Here is a 12,501-nt window from a genome sequence, read left to right as displayed (position 1 = left end):
AACTAAATTATTGCATGAGTTCTTTGAAGTAGTTTGCCATGTGCTGATGTCTGACTATGTAAGTTAGACTAGAACATCAGAGGAGAAATACCCACCCTCATATAGTGACATGTAATAACTTTATATGGTGACAGTTGATGGGTCTCAGAAAGTATGGATCTCATTGTTATGAGCACATTCTTAGTGAAGTCAAAGAGTGACAGATAATTTTGCCCACTTGAATTTAAATGTGCCATTGCCTCTCTGCTTTGTTAAGGATTGAGTGTAATCTGAACAATAAAGTTTCTAATTACACAACAAGGCTTTCAAAGTTCTATAATAACAGTCCCAGGAAAATGAGTACCTTTATCACTGGAGAAGTAGGTTGGAATTCCCCACACTGAAAACATGAAATTAAGTAACTTTTTGCTACTTCAGAGCCATGTCTCTTTAGCAAGGCTCATGCTGAGAATAAGCAATGTTCTGGATATGCTATAAACTCATAGCATATGTGAAATCTATTTGGAAGTGTTCAATGGGACCAGGAGGCTTGGGTTCTTCTTGACCATGTATCACGCTTATACTGGTGACAGAAATGATAGGCACTGGAGACATACTCAGAAATTTTAGTAAAATTCTCCCACCTCCAAGTGTTGGCTGAGTACAAAGGCTATTTTGTCTTCAATGTTGTGGGTTAATTTTGTGTGAAATATTTGCAAATTTACACTTGAAGACCTCTGCAACCACCATGGGATCATCTTGGAAGCACTAGAGATTATCCTCCTGTAATGTGCATCTAGATTTCTCTCAATAACCCTTTTGTCATTTGGTAGATGGTATATATCTATCTAACCATTTATTCTATTTGGAAAGTCATTTTTTATTTTGGAATAAATCATATCAGTAGCAATGAGATTAAAAAGTGTATGTATAATGAAAACTTACAGTCTGATTCTCTCTTATTCAAAAGGTTGATGCGGAATATGTAAACTATACAAAATGTTGGTCAACATTTATTATCCACTATGGAGGCCATAATGATATAACTGACCAGAAACCCTAAATCTTCTAAAAAAGCGTAAATCATTACCTACTTCAAAACTTATCAGATACTTGAGACTGTGGAAGGCACATTTAGATTAAATGAAGTTAGTTTTGCTTGTTCTTAATCCCAGATTTTCTTTTTCATATACAAGAAAAATGATATGTTAGGTTTAATTAATTGGATCCATTAGCAGCAGCAGAATTTAGCAAATAGTTAAATTATGCCAGTTCCACAAAAATGTCATTAGATGCTTAAAATAGAAATAAGTTAAATTTTTATAATGGCTTGTGTTTAAACAAAATACTCATTCCATGGAATCAAAGTAAGAGTTTTGGAAGCTCATCCTGGAAAAGGAGATATATTTAGCATTATTAAATTGCTGTTGTAAATTTAGTTTAAAAGTTAAGAAATAAATTTAAAGATTTTTGGGTTGATAATGCAACTAAAAGTTTTTGGGTAGAGTACAGTGTTGTTATAAGAAGATGGCTATTAACTAAATTAAGAAACCTACAACGTGGAAACGTACTTGGGATATGTTATGGACAAATGTCCAAATTTATGACTTTATAAATATATACATACTTAGAGTAACTGAGAAACCAATTGTCTGTGACAAAACTGATGTCAAGTAGAAGTAAATACTTCAGCATGGCAGTGAGTACCTTTTTTTTTATCACCCAGTATCATTCAGAGTTTAGAAATGTTTGAACCTTTGAAGAACTATCTGTAATTGAATGTATCTTACCATGACATTGAACTTTTAAATAAGTGATTTCTCTAAATCTTGGTTGCACTTCACTGAAAATCAATGAAGAATCTTTAAATATTCAACAAACAGAATGCCAAAAGTCTATTTTTTGAAGCTTTTGGAGAATTGCAGTTATTGAAAACAAAGTTTACAAACAGAAAGACCTAGAAATTTATCCATAAAAAGCAAATGAAGAAGAGAACAAATTAAATGATAGGAATTCAAACAGTATATAAGATTTAGTTTGAAATTCTAGAATTGCATTTGGAAAAAGTTGATTTTGATAGAGATCTCATTTTTCATTGGTTAATTTAGATTCTGTACAAGAATGCCAAGAAGGTTTATAATTTTGCAAGATCTGAATTTGGCAAAACATCTAAAGCAATTATAAATAGAGATACCTTACTTGATAAGTTTTTCATGTAAATCTTTGTCAGAGATAAATTTTCTGACTGCAGGTAAAAATGATGTACTTATGCAAATATTTACCATGAAATATTTACTCATTTAAATAATGTTAGAATTGAGAATATCCTCTTTTTAGCAGAATTTGCTTTGAGCTTATCGGTTATCCCAGTTCTGTAGAGAGAATATTTTCTTAGTGAAAAGTATTGCGATTACAGAAAAGATTCTATTGAAGATATCAACATCAAATTTATTAACCCTCTATTTGGTTTTGAAGAAGATTGCAGAGAATTTTATAAAAATATTAAATAATGAAACAATTAAAAATACATTTTTTAGAAAAATACCAGTGATATGGTGTTGGGACAGTTACAACTAAGGAACTGATTAAAAGCATTTGCCTATGTACCAGTAGTATTTCTGCTGTTTACACTATTTTTTAGTATTCTGATAATCAAGATAGTTTCCCCCTTTATTGAACTCTTGTGTTATCTTTACTTTCTAAATAGAATTTTAATTTTGAAAATATCTTTCAATAGAATTTTATACATCCACCAGCATAATAAAACCAAACTTTAGGCAAGCAAATAATATTTCAAATATTTATATTAGTATAATTATTTTAGTGACCTATATTCACTCTTAAAATGCTTTCAGTTTGGACAGGAGATGATATGGTCTCTCCAGCTCATGGGGTAAATAAAAGAGAAATGGTAGGAAATAAAGTTAAAAAGGGAGGCAGGGGTCAAATTATGAAGGACACTGAAGGTGCGGGTAAGGAGTTTGGATTCCATGGGAGAGACAGACAAGGAAAGAATTATTTCTGTCACACATTTAAGGTGCAGGAAATTGAGCTAAAATTGATTTACCCTATGCCTTGAATAGTCTATTACACCATAAGTTTCTATTTTTAACATGAAAATAATATGATAATCGTGATGCTCTTCCAACTGTTAATTGGTTGTAGAATCACATACTTTTAGGAAGAATAAGTTTTTCCTGAAAGCTTATTGTATTTTATGAGTTTAGTTTATCACAACGTTGAACTGCCAACACCTTTTGGTGAAGATTAATTTTAATCTTATACAATGGCTTTGCCGTCTGGCAAAGAACTTCCATACACTTAGTCAAAATGTGGTATCCACACCTGAATTCAGTTCACCATTTTCCCTCCTTTCCCTATTTGGCTTATTGGATTTAAGGTGTTTGAAAATTCTTTTCTTTATTCTTTGTCTGAATAATCCCTTCCTTCAGGTGTCTGCCTCTTTATTTCACTCAGGTGTATGGTCTCAACATAATGTGGTGTTCATTTTTATCCAGCAATCTCTCCACTTGTCTTTTGCTTAATGTTTTTTTCTACGTGGTTGACCCATAGGAAATTATCAATATTTGAGCTACAGAAACAACAATTTCAAAAGTTTTAACCTATTGCATCTCCTCTTGCTTCTTATCCTTCTTGTCTTGGATACCTAGATCACTTATCTCTTTTCTCTTCCTTCTTCTTCTCCAGTTAGTTCTATGGCATCATTTCATCCAAATAATTTTTATTATTTTAACATCCTGGGGTTTTCATAGTATATTAGATTGTCTTCATATTGTATTAGATTATTAGTAAGCAAGATTTTTGAGCACTTTCTACATGCCAAATATTTTCTATGGGCTTTACAAGTATCAACTCCTTTACTCCTTCAAAAAACCCTATGAAGTAGATGCTGTTATTATCCTCATTTTACAGATGAGAAAACAGTTACTTATGGTTTAAGCAATGTTTCCATAGCCACACGGATAATAAATATCCAAGTCAGAATTTGAACCCAGGCACGCCTTACTACTATACCATACTACGTTTTATAATTAATAAAGGTGGAGGGGGGATTGGGAATTAACACAGTATAGGACACAATAGGACAAAAGCAGTAATTCCAGTGAAGGGGCTAAAAATAAGTTATTTGGTTTAAATAGGGACGTGTCAAATTTAGACTATTTCTGGCAAACATAACGATCACAGAGGAGTTTTAAAACGATGGAGAACTTTGGGGACTCGGCTTCTGCAGTACACTATGGAGGTTGCGGAAGCACACTATTGGAAAGAGTTCCATCCAGAGATATTTATTTTGAAAACTATTTAGGAAAGAGTGGGGGCAAGTCTAGTCCCTGAGCTAAAGGACTAAGAGGAAAAAGGAAAGAGAATATGCACCATTCAGTAATCTGATGTATCCTTCAGGGATGTCCCTGCTCAAGGTACCAGTCATCTAGGGGACAAGAGTTGAGGGAAGTTCTGAAATAACAAAAGCCCACGCAGGAGGGGCTCATATAGATGGGCCAAGTTCCTCACAGAGACATTCCAGAGGAACTGCCACTTATTACCTCGGTTCAATGTTTGTTGATGCAGCAGGTAGTTTCTACATTGTTGTTGCTGATTGCATGCTCATCACAATCAGCTGGGATGAGGTTCTGATTGTGATAATTATGACATCGCTAAGAGAATCTTATCACACTTTCAAAATAATCATATCTTATTCCAAACATCTCAAATTTATGCATTATGTTGTTAATAAATGATAATGTAAAATTCTAAGAAAACAGTAATACCCCTAATAAATCATTGTGTATATTTATAGGGTATGGTAGAAAATAGATTTGATATGAATGCTGACTCTTTGAATGTGGGTAAATTGAATATGTATAACTAGTTGTGTAAAAGTTTATTTTCTGGCCTCATAGCATATAAATCAATTGTAATTTGTTGAATATAGTTTCAGTTCATATATAACTGTAGCAAATGAAAGAAAAGTGAGATAAAGATCCTTAAAGAGACTTTTCTCATGATCCAATTAGATAAAAAGAAGTTGCTTTGCAACAAGAAAATGTTCCACTTTTAGCCTGTAGGAGCTTTAAATCTTGGCAATGATAACATGGTGCACCAAATAATAAGAACTTAGGAGTTTTTTCTGTTTGAGCAAGATCAAGAGAAGTTAAATCCTCAAGGTATGTAGAGTCCTAAATTCCTTGAAAATTTAGGGGACTTTTACAGGCATTGACTTTAAATCACATGTTTTCCGATTGTCTAAGACAAGTCATATATACAGTATTTGTGTTAAAATGGGCTGCTCTGATACTTTTATATATATTATACCTATTATATAGACTATATATATACATATATATACAGCATTAGCATTATACAGCATATATATATATATATATATACAGCATTAGGTTATAAATATAATTATTATTATAGCTTATAAATTTATATCAGGATAATTTAAGGTATTTCAAAAATTGTTTTTGACTAATGATATATCCTAGCAGGGGTTGATAGCTTTAGGACACAGTATGTAGACAGTATGTGTATCTGCTTGTAGTGATCAGGGTGAATTCAAATGATAGGAGACTGAGATCATACTTCCTAGCAGCATGCTGCTGAGCTGCAGAAATCTGTAGGCTTATCCTAGTTCTTATAGAAAAAAATTGGGGGCGTTAATAACTCATGACTTGTGGTGTTTGGAGTTAAGGGTAGTGGTGAAAGGTGTTAGGATCATAGAAACCAGTCTCCTTTATGCCTGGAGAATTCTGAAATCTCGAAGTAGGCTGATGGAAGGGAAGGATTACAATCCTTTCAAGTTATGTTTAAATGTTGAAAGTGTTAAACTAGACTTGCACTGTCCAGTATGGTAGCCTGTAGTCACATGCCTTTACTGAGCATTTGAAATATGGCTGGTCCTAATTCAAATGTGCTAAAAGTATTTACAAATAGGATTTTGAAGATTTAGTATTTAAAAAGAGTGCTATATATCAGTTTAAAATATTGATTACATGATAAAAGGGTAATATTTTGGAATACTGGATTAAATAAAAATGCATTAATGAAATTAACTTCACTGTTTTTTAAAATTTTCTTTTTAATATTGTTACTGAAAAATTTAAAATTGTATATGTGACTAGCATTTGTGGTTCCTATTGTATTTCTATTGGACACCGTTGAGCTAGCCTAAAGTCTTGCTTCTCTATTCATTACTCATTCATTTTTTTATTTGGAAAGAGGATAATTTAACTGTTAAGTCTGGGAAAAGGAGCTGACTACCCAGACTCGGTCCTTCCCTCTCTCCATTCTTTGGGAGGCAGCCTGTCCATCAGAAGCATGCCTTATCATCTGCTTTTCTGCCAAGGATTAAGGAACCTGCTCCTGGGGAGGAGGATACTACAGTTTTCCAGCTGTGCCTATGACTGGGTAGGTAATTCCATCTAGTTTGAGGTGATGTATTAGCAGGTTCTACCAGCACAGTTCTAAGCCATTTCCTATAAACAAGTTTTTAAAAATAATAACACATATCTGATCTCCATCTCCATTTTTTTTTTTTGGATTCCTGTATCTATCATGTAGTTTGATTTTATCTCAGATAGGGAAAATTCTCCTTTATATTAGGACCTCTCAAACTCTTAACAGCTGGAAGAGAGAAGGGATTGCAGAGCAACTGTCTGTATCCTGACAATCAACATGACACAGATGCATGAGTTAACTGTGTATTAATTGATTGTCATGGAACATAACCAGGTTTGAGCCATCCCAACCTAATATCAATCAAGAGGGTAGAGTCTGGGGCCAAGAGGATTCTAGCAAAAAAAGGCTGAGCAGTAGACTGTCAAGGGCAGGGGCTGGAGAGGCAGAAGATGGGGTTTGATGGAGTGGGAAGCCACAGGAGGTCAGTCAGAGAGTGCCCGACCCCTCCCATGGAACCGTGCAAATTAGAGACGCCTGTGGAGGTCTTCCAGAAAATCTGCATTTGAATGCCTGTCTCATCAAGAATCCTAATGGCTGGATTACAACAATACTAATCATTTAAGAGATGATTTTTCCTTTTCCCCAACTATTCTCCAGGTCTTAGGTTTTCAGAGAAGAAAGAGAGATACAAAAGTAGCAGAGTGAGGTGAGAATGACAAACAAGAAAAGTGCAATAGACAATCTCCTCCTTCCCTGCGTACTAAGTCATGGTTCAGGCCTTGAATTGATTGTGAAATCAAATTTTCTGGTGAACCTCTACGAGATATTTTAATGCCTGAAAACACATAGTGAAATGGAATGGTATGAGAAAGCAAGAGACCTGTCTGAGGGGTCCTCAAGGAGTAGGAATGGGAGAGGTATTACAGCAGGGATTATTAAATGTTACCCTACATCAGAAGCACTTGGAGAGCTTCTTAAAATACAAATTGCAGGGCTTCCCTGGTGGCGCAGTGGTTGAGAGTCCGCCTGCCGATGCAGGGGACACATGTTCGTCCCTCGGTCCGGGAAGATCCCACACGCCACGGAGCGGCTGGGCCCGTGAGCCATGGCCGCTGAGCCTGTGCGTCCGGGGACTGTGCTCCGCAATGGGAAAGGCCACAACAGTGAGAGGCCCGAGTACCGTAAAATAAATAAATAAAAATAAAATACAAATTGCAGGTCCCATCTCCAGAGTTTTTAATTCAGTAGGTTTGGGAGGGTCTCTGGGGCCTGAGAATTTACATTTCTAAATTTCCAGGTGATAAAAGAAATTTTCCCTTATTGAGGTATGGGGAAGTCATTCTGGCTTTTACGTGAGTTAACCTGAATGTTATGCTAATTAGAACAGACTGTTTTTGGCCTATCGAACATATGTTGTACATATGCTTTAATTATTAAAGAAAAGAGCACACTGACCAGAAGTAAAGATTGTCCATGTTAAAAATAAAGATTCAATGCCTCTCTTCCTGGGACGCCAATGCTGGTACTCCCTTAATGATAAGGCTCCCTTCCCTGGTGCCAAGGCCACACTGACTCGCTGTGTACGTGCTGGTCTACTGTTTTTGGAACCTTGAAGAAATGTATCCCTGACTTGTTTAATAGTCTTTATTCTGACAAGCTATAAAACTGTGCTGAAAACCATGCTTCTCCAGAGCAGTTTCTTAGAGTAATCTGGGAAATTGGCTGCCAGGCTATCGTCGTCAGTTTGGCTCAAACAAAACTCTTTTCTATTCTTATTATTGATTATTTTCATTGACACAGGTGATATTGATATTAATATTGATAGTTCAGAGACCTACTATGAGAACCACTGTTAAAGGCAGTAGTAAAACAATTCAAAACAACAATAACAAAACAATCTTTCTGTTTGAATCCATGAAGTTCAGTCTACTTCCTAAACCAGTTTATAGACAAAGATGGGTGTATAAGAAATGTTTATTGCAACTTTATTTGGAGGAGCAAAGCATACCCATAAATATGGGACTGGAAAATTATGGTATATCCCTAAAATGGAATATTACATAGTCACTGTAATTACATAAAAACATATCTCAGAAGTATTTTCAAATTGTAAAAATTAAGTAGCCCAGCAATGTGCATTTTTTATAAATAACACATACTTGCATATGAATTAAAATCATACGGAAGAAAATACAATAATATGTTAACAGTGGTTATATCCTTGGCTGAAGTCAGATGGTACGGAGTCTGTGGAAGGAATTTGACTTTGGAATTTAAATTCTTCCAAAACTCTTCCATCAACTGTTTGTATCAAAGAAAGAGTAATAGTTTTAAAGAATCTGTGCCTTTGCAGATGGTAGTCCACCTAAGCTTAATGCTCTTCTACCTCTTCTTTGTCTGAAAAATAGAAGCCTGCTCAAGTATCTAATCTTCTTTATGAAAATTTCTCCAAGTTTTTCCTCACTCAGTAACCCCACTATTGTGGGCTGAACTGTGTCCCTCCCAAATTCCTGTGTGGAAGTCTTAACCCTTAGAATGTGACACTATTTGGAGATGGGACCTTTAAAGAGGTAATTAAGGTAAAATGAGGTTATATGGGTGGACCCTAATCTAACATGACTGGGTTCCTTAGTTTAGGACACAGACATGTGTGCACATAGGGGAAACACCATGTGAGGGCACAGTGAGAAGGCAGCCACTCACAAGTCAAGGAGAGAGGCTTCAGAGGAAACTACATCTGCCACCACCTTGATCTTAAACTTCTAGCCTCTAGAACTAAGTAATAATTTCCTATTGTTTAGGCTACCCAGTCTGTGGCACTTTGCTATGGCAGAGTCCCAGGAAATAAGACACCACAGTGCTTTGTTCATACCACCCCGAAACATTTGCCACATCACATTTTAATGTGCTTGTATTTCTTGTTATCCAGTAGGTTATAACACCTCTGTATTAGTTTTCTATTGTTGTTATAACAAAGTGCCACAAAGTTAGTGCCTTAAAACAACACTAATTTATTATTTTAGAGGGCCAGTACCAATCTCACAGAGCTAAATTCAAGGGGTCAGGATATTTCTGAAGGCTCTAGGGGATGTTCCGTTTCCTTGCTCATTCAGAATTCATTTCCATGCAGTTGTAGGACTGAGATCTCTTTTCTTTGCGGTCTGTTAGCTGGAGACTACCCTTGGTTCCTAAACACTCCCTGCATCGCAGAACTGGCAACAGAGTGGTGAATCCTTCTCACTGCCATTTCTTTGATGTCATCACATTTCTCTCTAACTGTAGCCAAAAGTTTCTCTGCTTTTGAAAACTCATGTGATTAGATTGGGTCCACCCAAATAATCCAAGGTAGTCTCCTCATCTCAAGGTTTATAATGTTAATTGTATTTGCAAAGATTTTTTTTTTTCTTTTGCCACGTTAGGTACCATATTCACAGGTCACAGGGATTCAGCCATGGACACCTCAAAATTTAAGGGCAGATTTCATTCATTTTTTGCATCATTTACCAAAGCTTGACAAATAGATTTTACACCAAATTTCTTACCTTGAATGTGCAAATGAAAGCCAGAAAGAAAGAGAGAATGGGAGTGAGGGAGGGGAAAAGGAAGGAAAGAAGGAAAAACAGAAGAAATAATATATCTCCAACAGAATTTCACCTTATCAGGTAGAAGTCCTAGCATAATGTTCAATACATAATGTTTAGTTCAGTTTAGTTAACCATCTACTATATTAGAGCAGGCATAAAAAAAGGCATTTAATAAATGTTTTGAACAGATCTGAATCATAATGGTTATGAATTTAGCTGTTAATCAACTCATCAATGACTAATATACAGAGGTAATAACAATCAATTTCAGTAAATTGTATTATCTATCATGGTTGGAAATGAAATGCTTTTGCTAGTCAAGTATTCTGGTTACGTTATAAATCATATGATCCTCCGTAATTTTAAAGTACTAAAATAAAATAAAATAGTCTTTTTTAAAAAAAAATAACTTTGTTTTACAATAAAGAAAACCCTGAAATTCTTGAAGTGAGTCATATTATAAATATCTTTCAGAGCAATGTCACCAACTAGAGAGACTACTTTTAACCAAATTCCAGAGAAACCAAAATCTTTATCCTTTCCTGGAAAAACTGACTTATTCTACAAATGCTATTTGACCTTGGAGATGCCACAGTAATTTCTAGATTTAGGTATAATCTCCCTAGAAAAAAAACTTAGTAAGTGGAATTTGTTATGTATTACTTTCAAAGCATACTGATGAGAAGATAATCTGTTTTAGCCATCTTGGTTGAGTTTTAAGGGGACATCCTTGAATAAAATGCAAAGGCCTTACTCAGCAGCCGATAATTACCAGAGTGCGATGGTTCATAGACCATCTGAGAAAACATGATGTCCTTGAAAGCATTGCAGGATTTCTCAGCAAGACAGGGACTATAGTCATAAAGTTGCTTTCTTGACAGTTTTAGATTTTCTTCAACTAACTAAATTCTTATAGATCTCTTAGTATGGGTGTTGTCAGTGCATAGGTTTTCCTGTCAATTTTTTCATGGCAGTCAATCTAAACACTTTCACTTTAAGCTAAGCCCCTGGCGGCTATATATCTACTGGCAAGCTTTTTTTTAAAAAAAAAAATCTGAGAAAAACAGTATTAGGTCCTTTAGGTTAATATTCCAATTCCAGACACATTACATCAGTACACCTGAAGTGCTTTGCTACTATGGTAACCCATAATTCTGAAGTGCACAGATGATATTTATCATGCTCTATTTCTCACTTTGTGTACAGGAGGAAGCTCTGTGCAGCCTACAAAGAGCAAAGGTGGTGGCGCTGGGCCAGAGAAGGAAATGGGAGGACTGGAGATGGATTGCCTGACTTTCAATTTCCTCAGTTTTCTCCCTCCTCCAAGTGACTATCCAGTGAGAAGCATTTTTTCTTAATGCCATAAAGATGGATCTCAATTACCCATGATAATTAAGTTCAGAGTCAGAAAAAATGAAATCCACTGGTAATCAAAAACACTAATTTAATTACGAGTTTCAGTTTCCCCTCCTAACAATATTTAACAAATTTGCTGCAAAGAAACTAAGTGGAATTATTTCCTTTTCTCACTGTCATTCCTTTCCTTTTTCAGTTTCTACTAGAAGTGCCAAAGAATACAAGGAGGGAGTTTTCTGGATAATTCCCAAATTGGATAATCAACTTCTGAATGGCCTAGATTGAGAATAAGTTAAATTTTCTACACCAAAAGATATGTGCACCACACAGTATTTTATTGTAATTATATATTTTCTCATCATGAACTGTGTTTTTTTTGTGACACATTTCATGCTCATCAATTTGGTGTGTGTGTGTGTGTGCGTGTGTGTGTGTGTGAGGAGTTGACAGTGATTAGTATGACATGGTAATGCTACAATTTAATGACCTAACACTCATAACATTTTTTTGCTCTTAAATTTTTATCTGGATGAAACATCCTTAATGTTCTTATATTATCAAAGAACAAATAGAATTGTGACTTTATATTGCAGTTTGGTTACTAAGTTCATGTGTCATGTTTTGTTATGGTTCCAATAGTTACACCTGGCTTCTCTGTGAGTTGAGGGTCCAACATTATTTCCTCTTGCATCTTTCTGATTTTATATTTAATACTAGATATAACAAACAGGTAATAAGCCCAGTCTCATACACATAATGGCTGAGGAAAATTCTTATTCTTTTTCCAATTCTTTAGAAACAGAGATTTATTATCACTCCTGAAGGTGTCATTTCTATGATTGCAAAATAGAAGCAAACATATAAACTCTATAGTTCTTAGAAAAGTGTTGATAACCTGTTTATCAAAGCATCTCTGGAGGGTTAAATTGCTGCTTTAGAACTTATTTGTCCTTAGGAAGTAGAATTTTATTTTTAAAACTTTCTTTTGTAACAGTGATTTTTTTGTAATCTGAAAAGAGTGCAACATGGGTGGAAAATTCTCCTTATTACCATGTTTCCATTATGCACCAGTATTTAAAAACAAAAACTTGATTTGCTTACATTTTCCAGATGCTCATTCTTTTCAAAACTATTTATTAACTGATTAGTGTAAGTGAAA

Source organism: Delphinapterus leucas, chromosome 11 (genome assembly GCF_059928025.1).
Source record: "Delphinapterus leucas isolate spDelLeu-1000000601 "Yukka" chromosome 11, BTC_Dleu_Yukka2, whole genome shotgun sequence".
NCBI classification, from domain to species: Eukaryota; Metazoa; Chordata; class Mammalia; order Artiodactyla; family Monodontidae; genus Delphinapterus; species Delphinapterus leucas.
The sequence above is the reverse complement of the archived record's forward strand: the minus strand, read 5'-3'. Positions refer to the sequence as shown.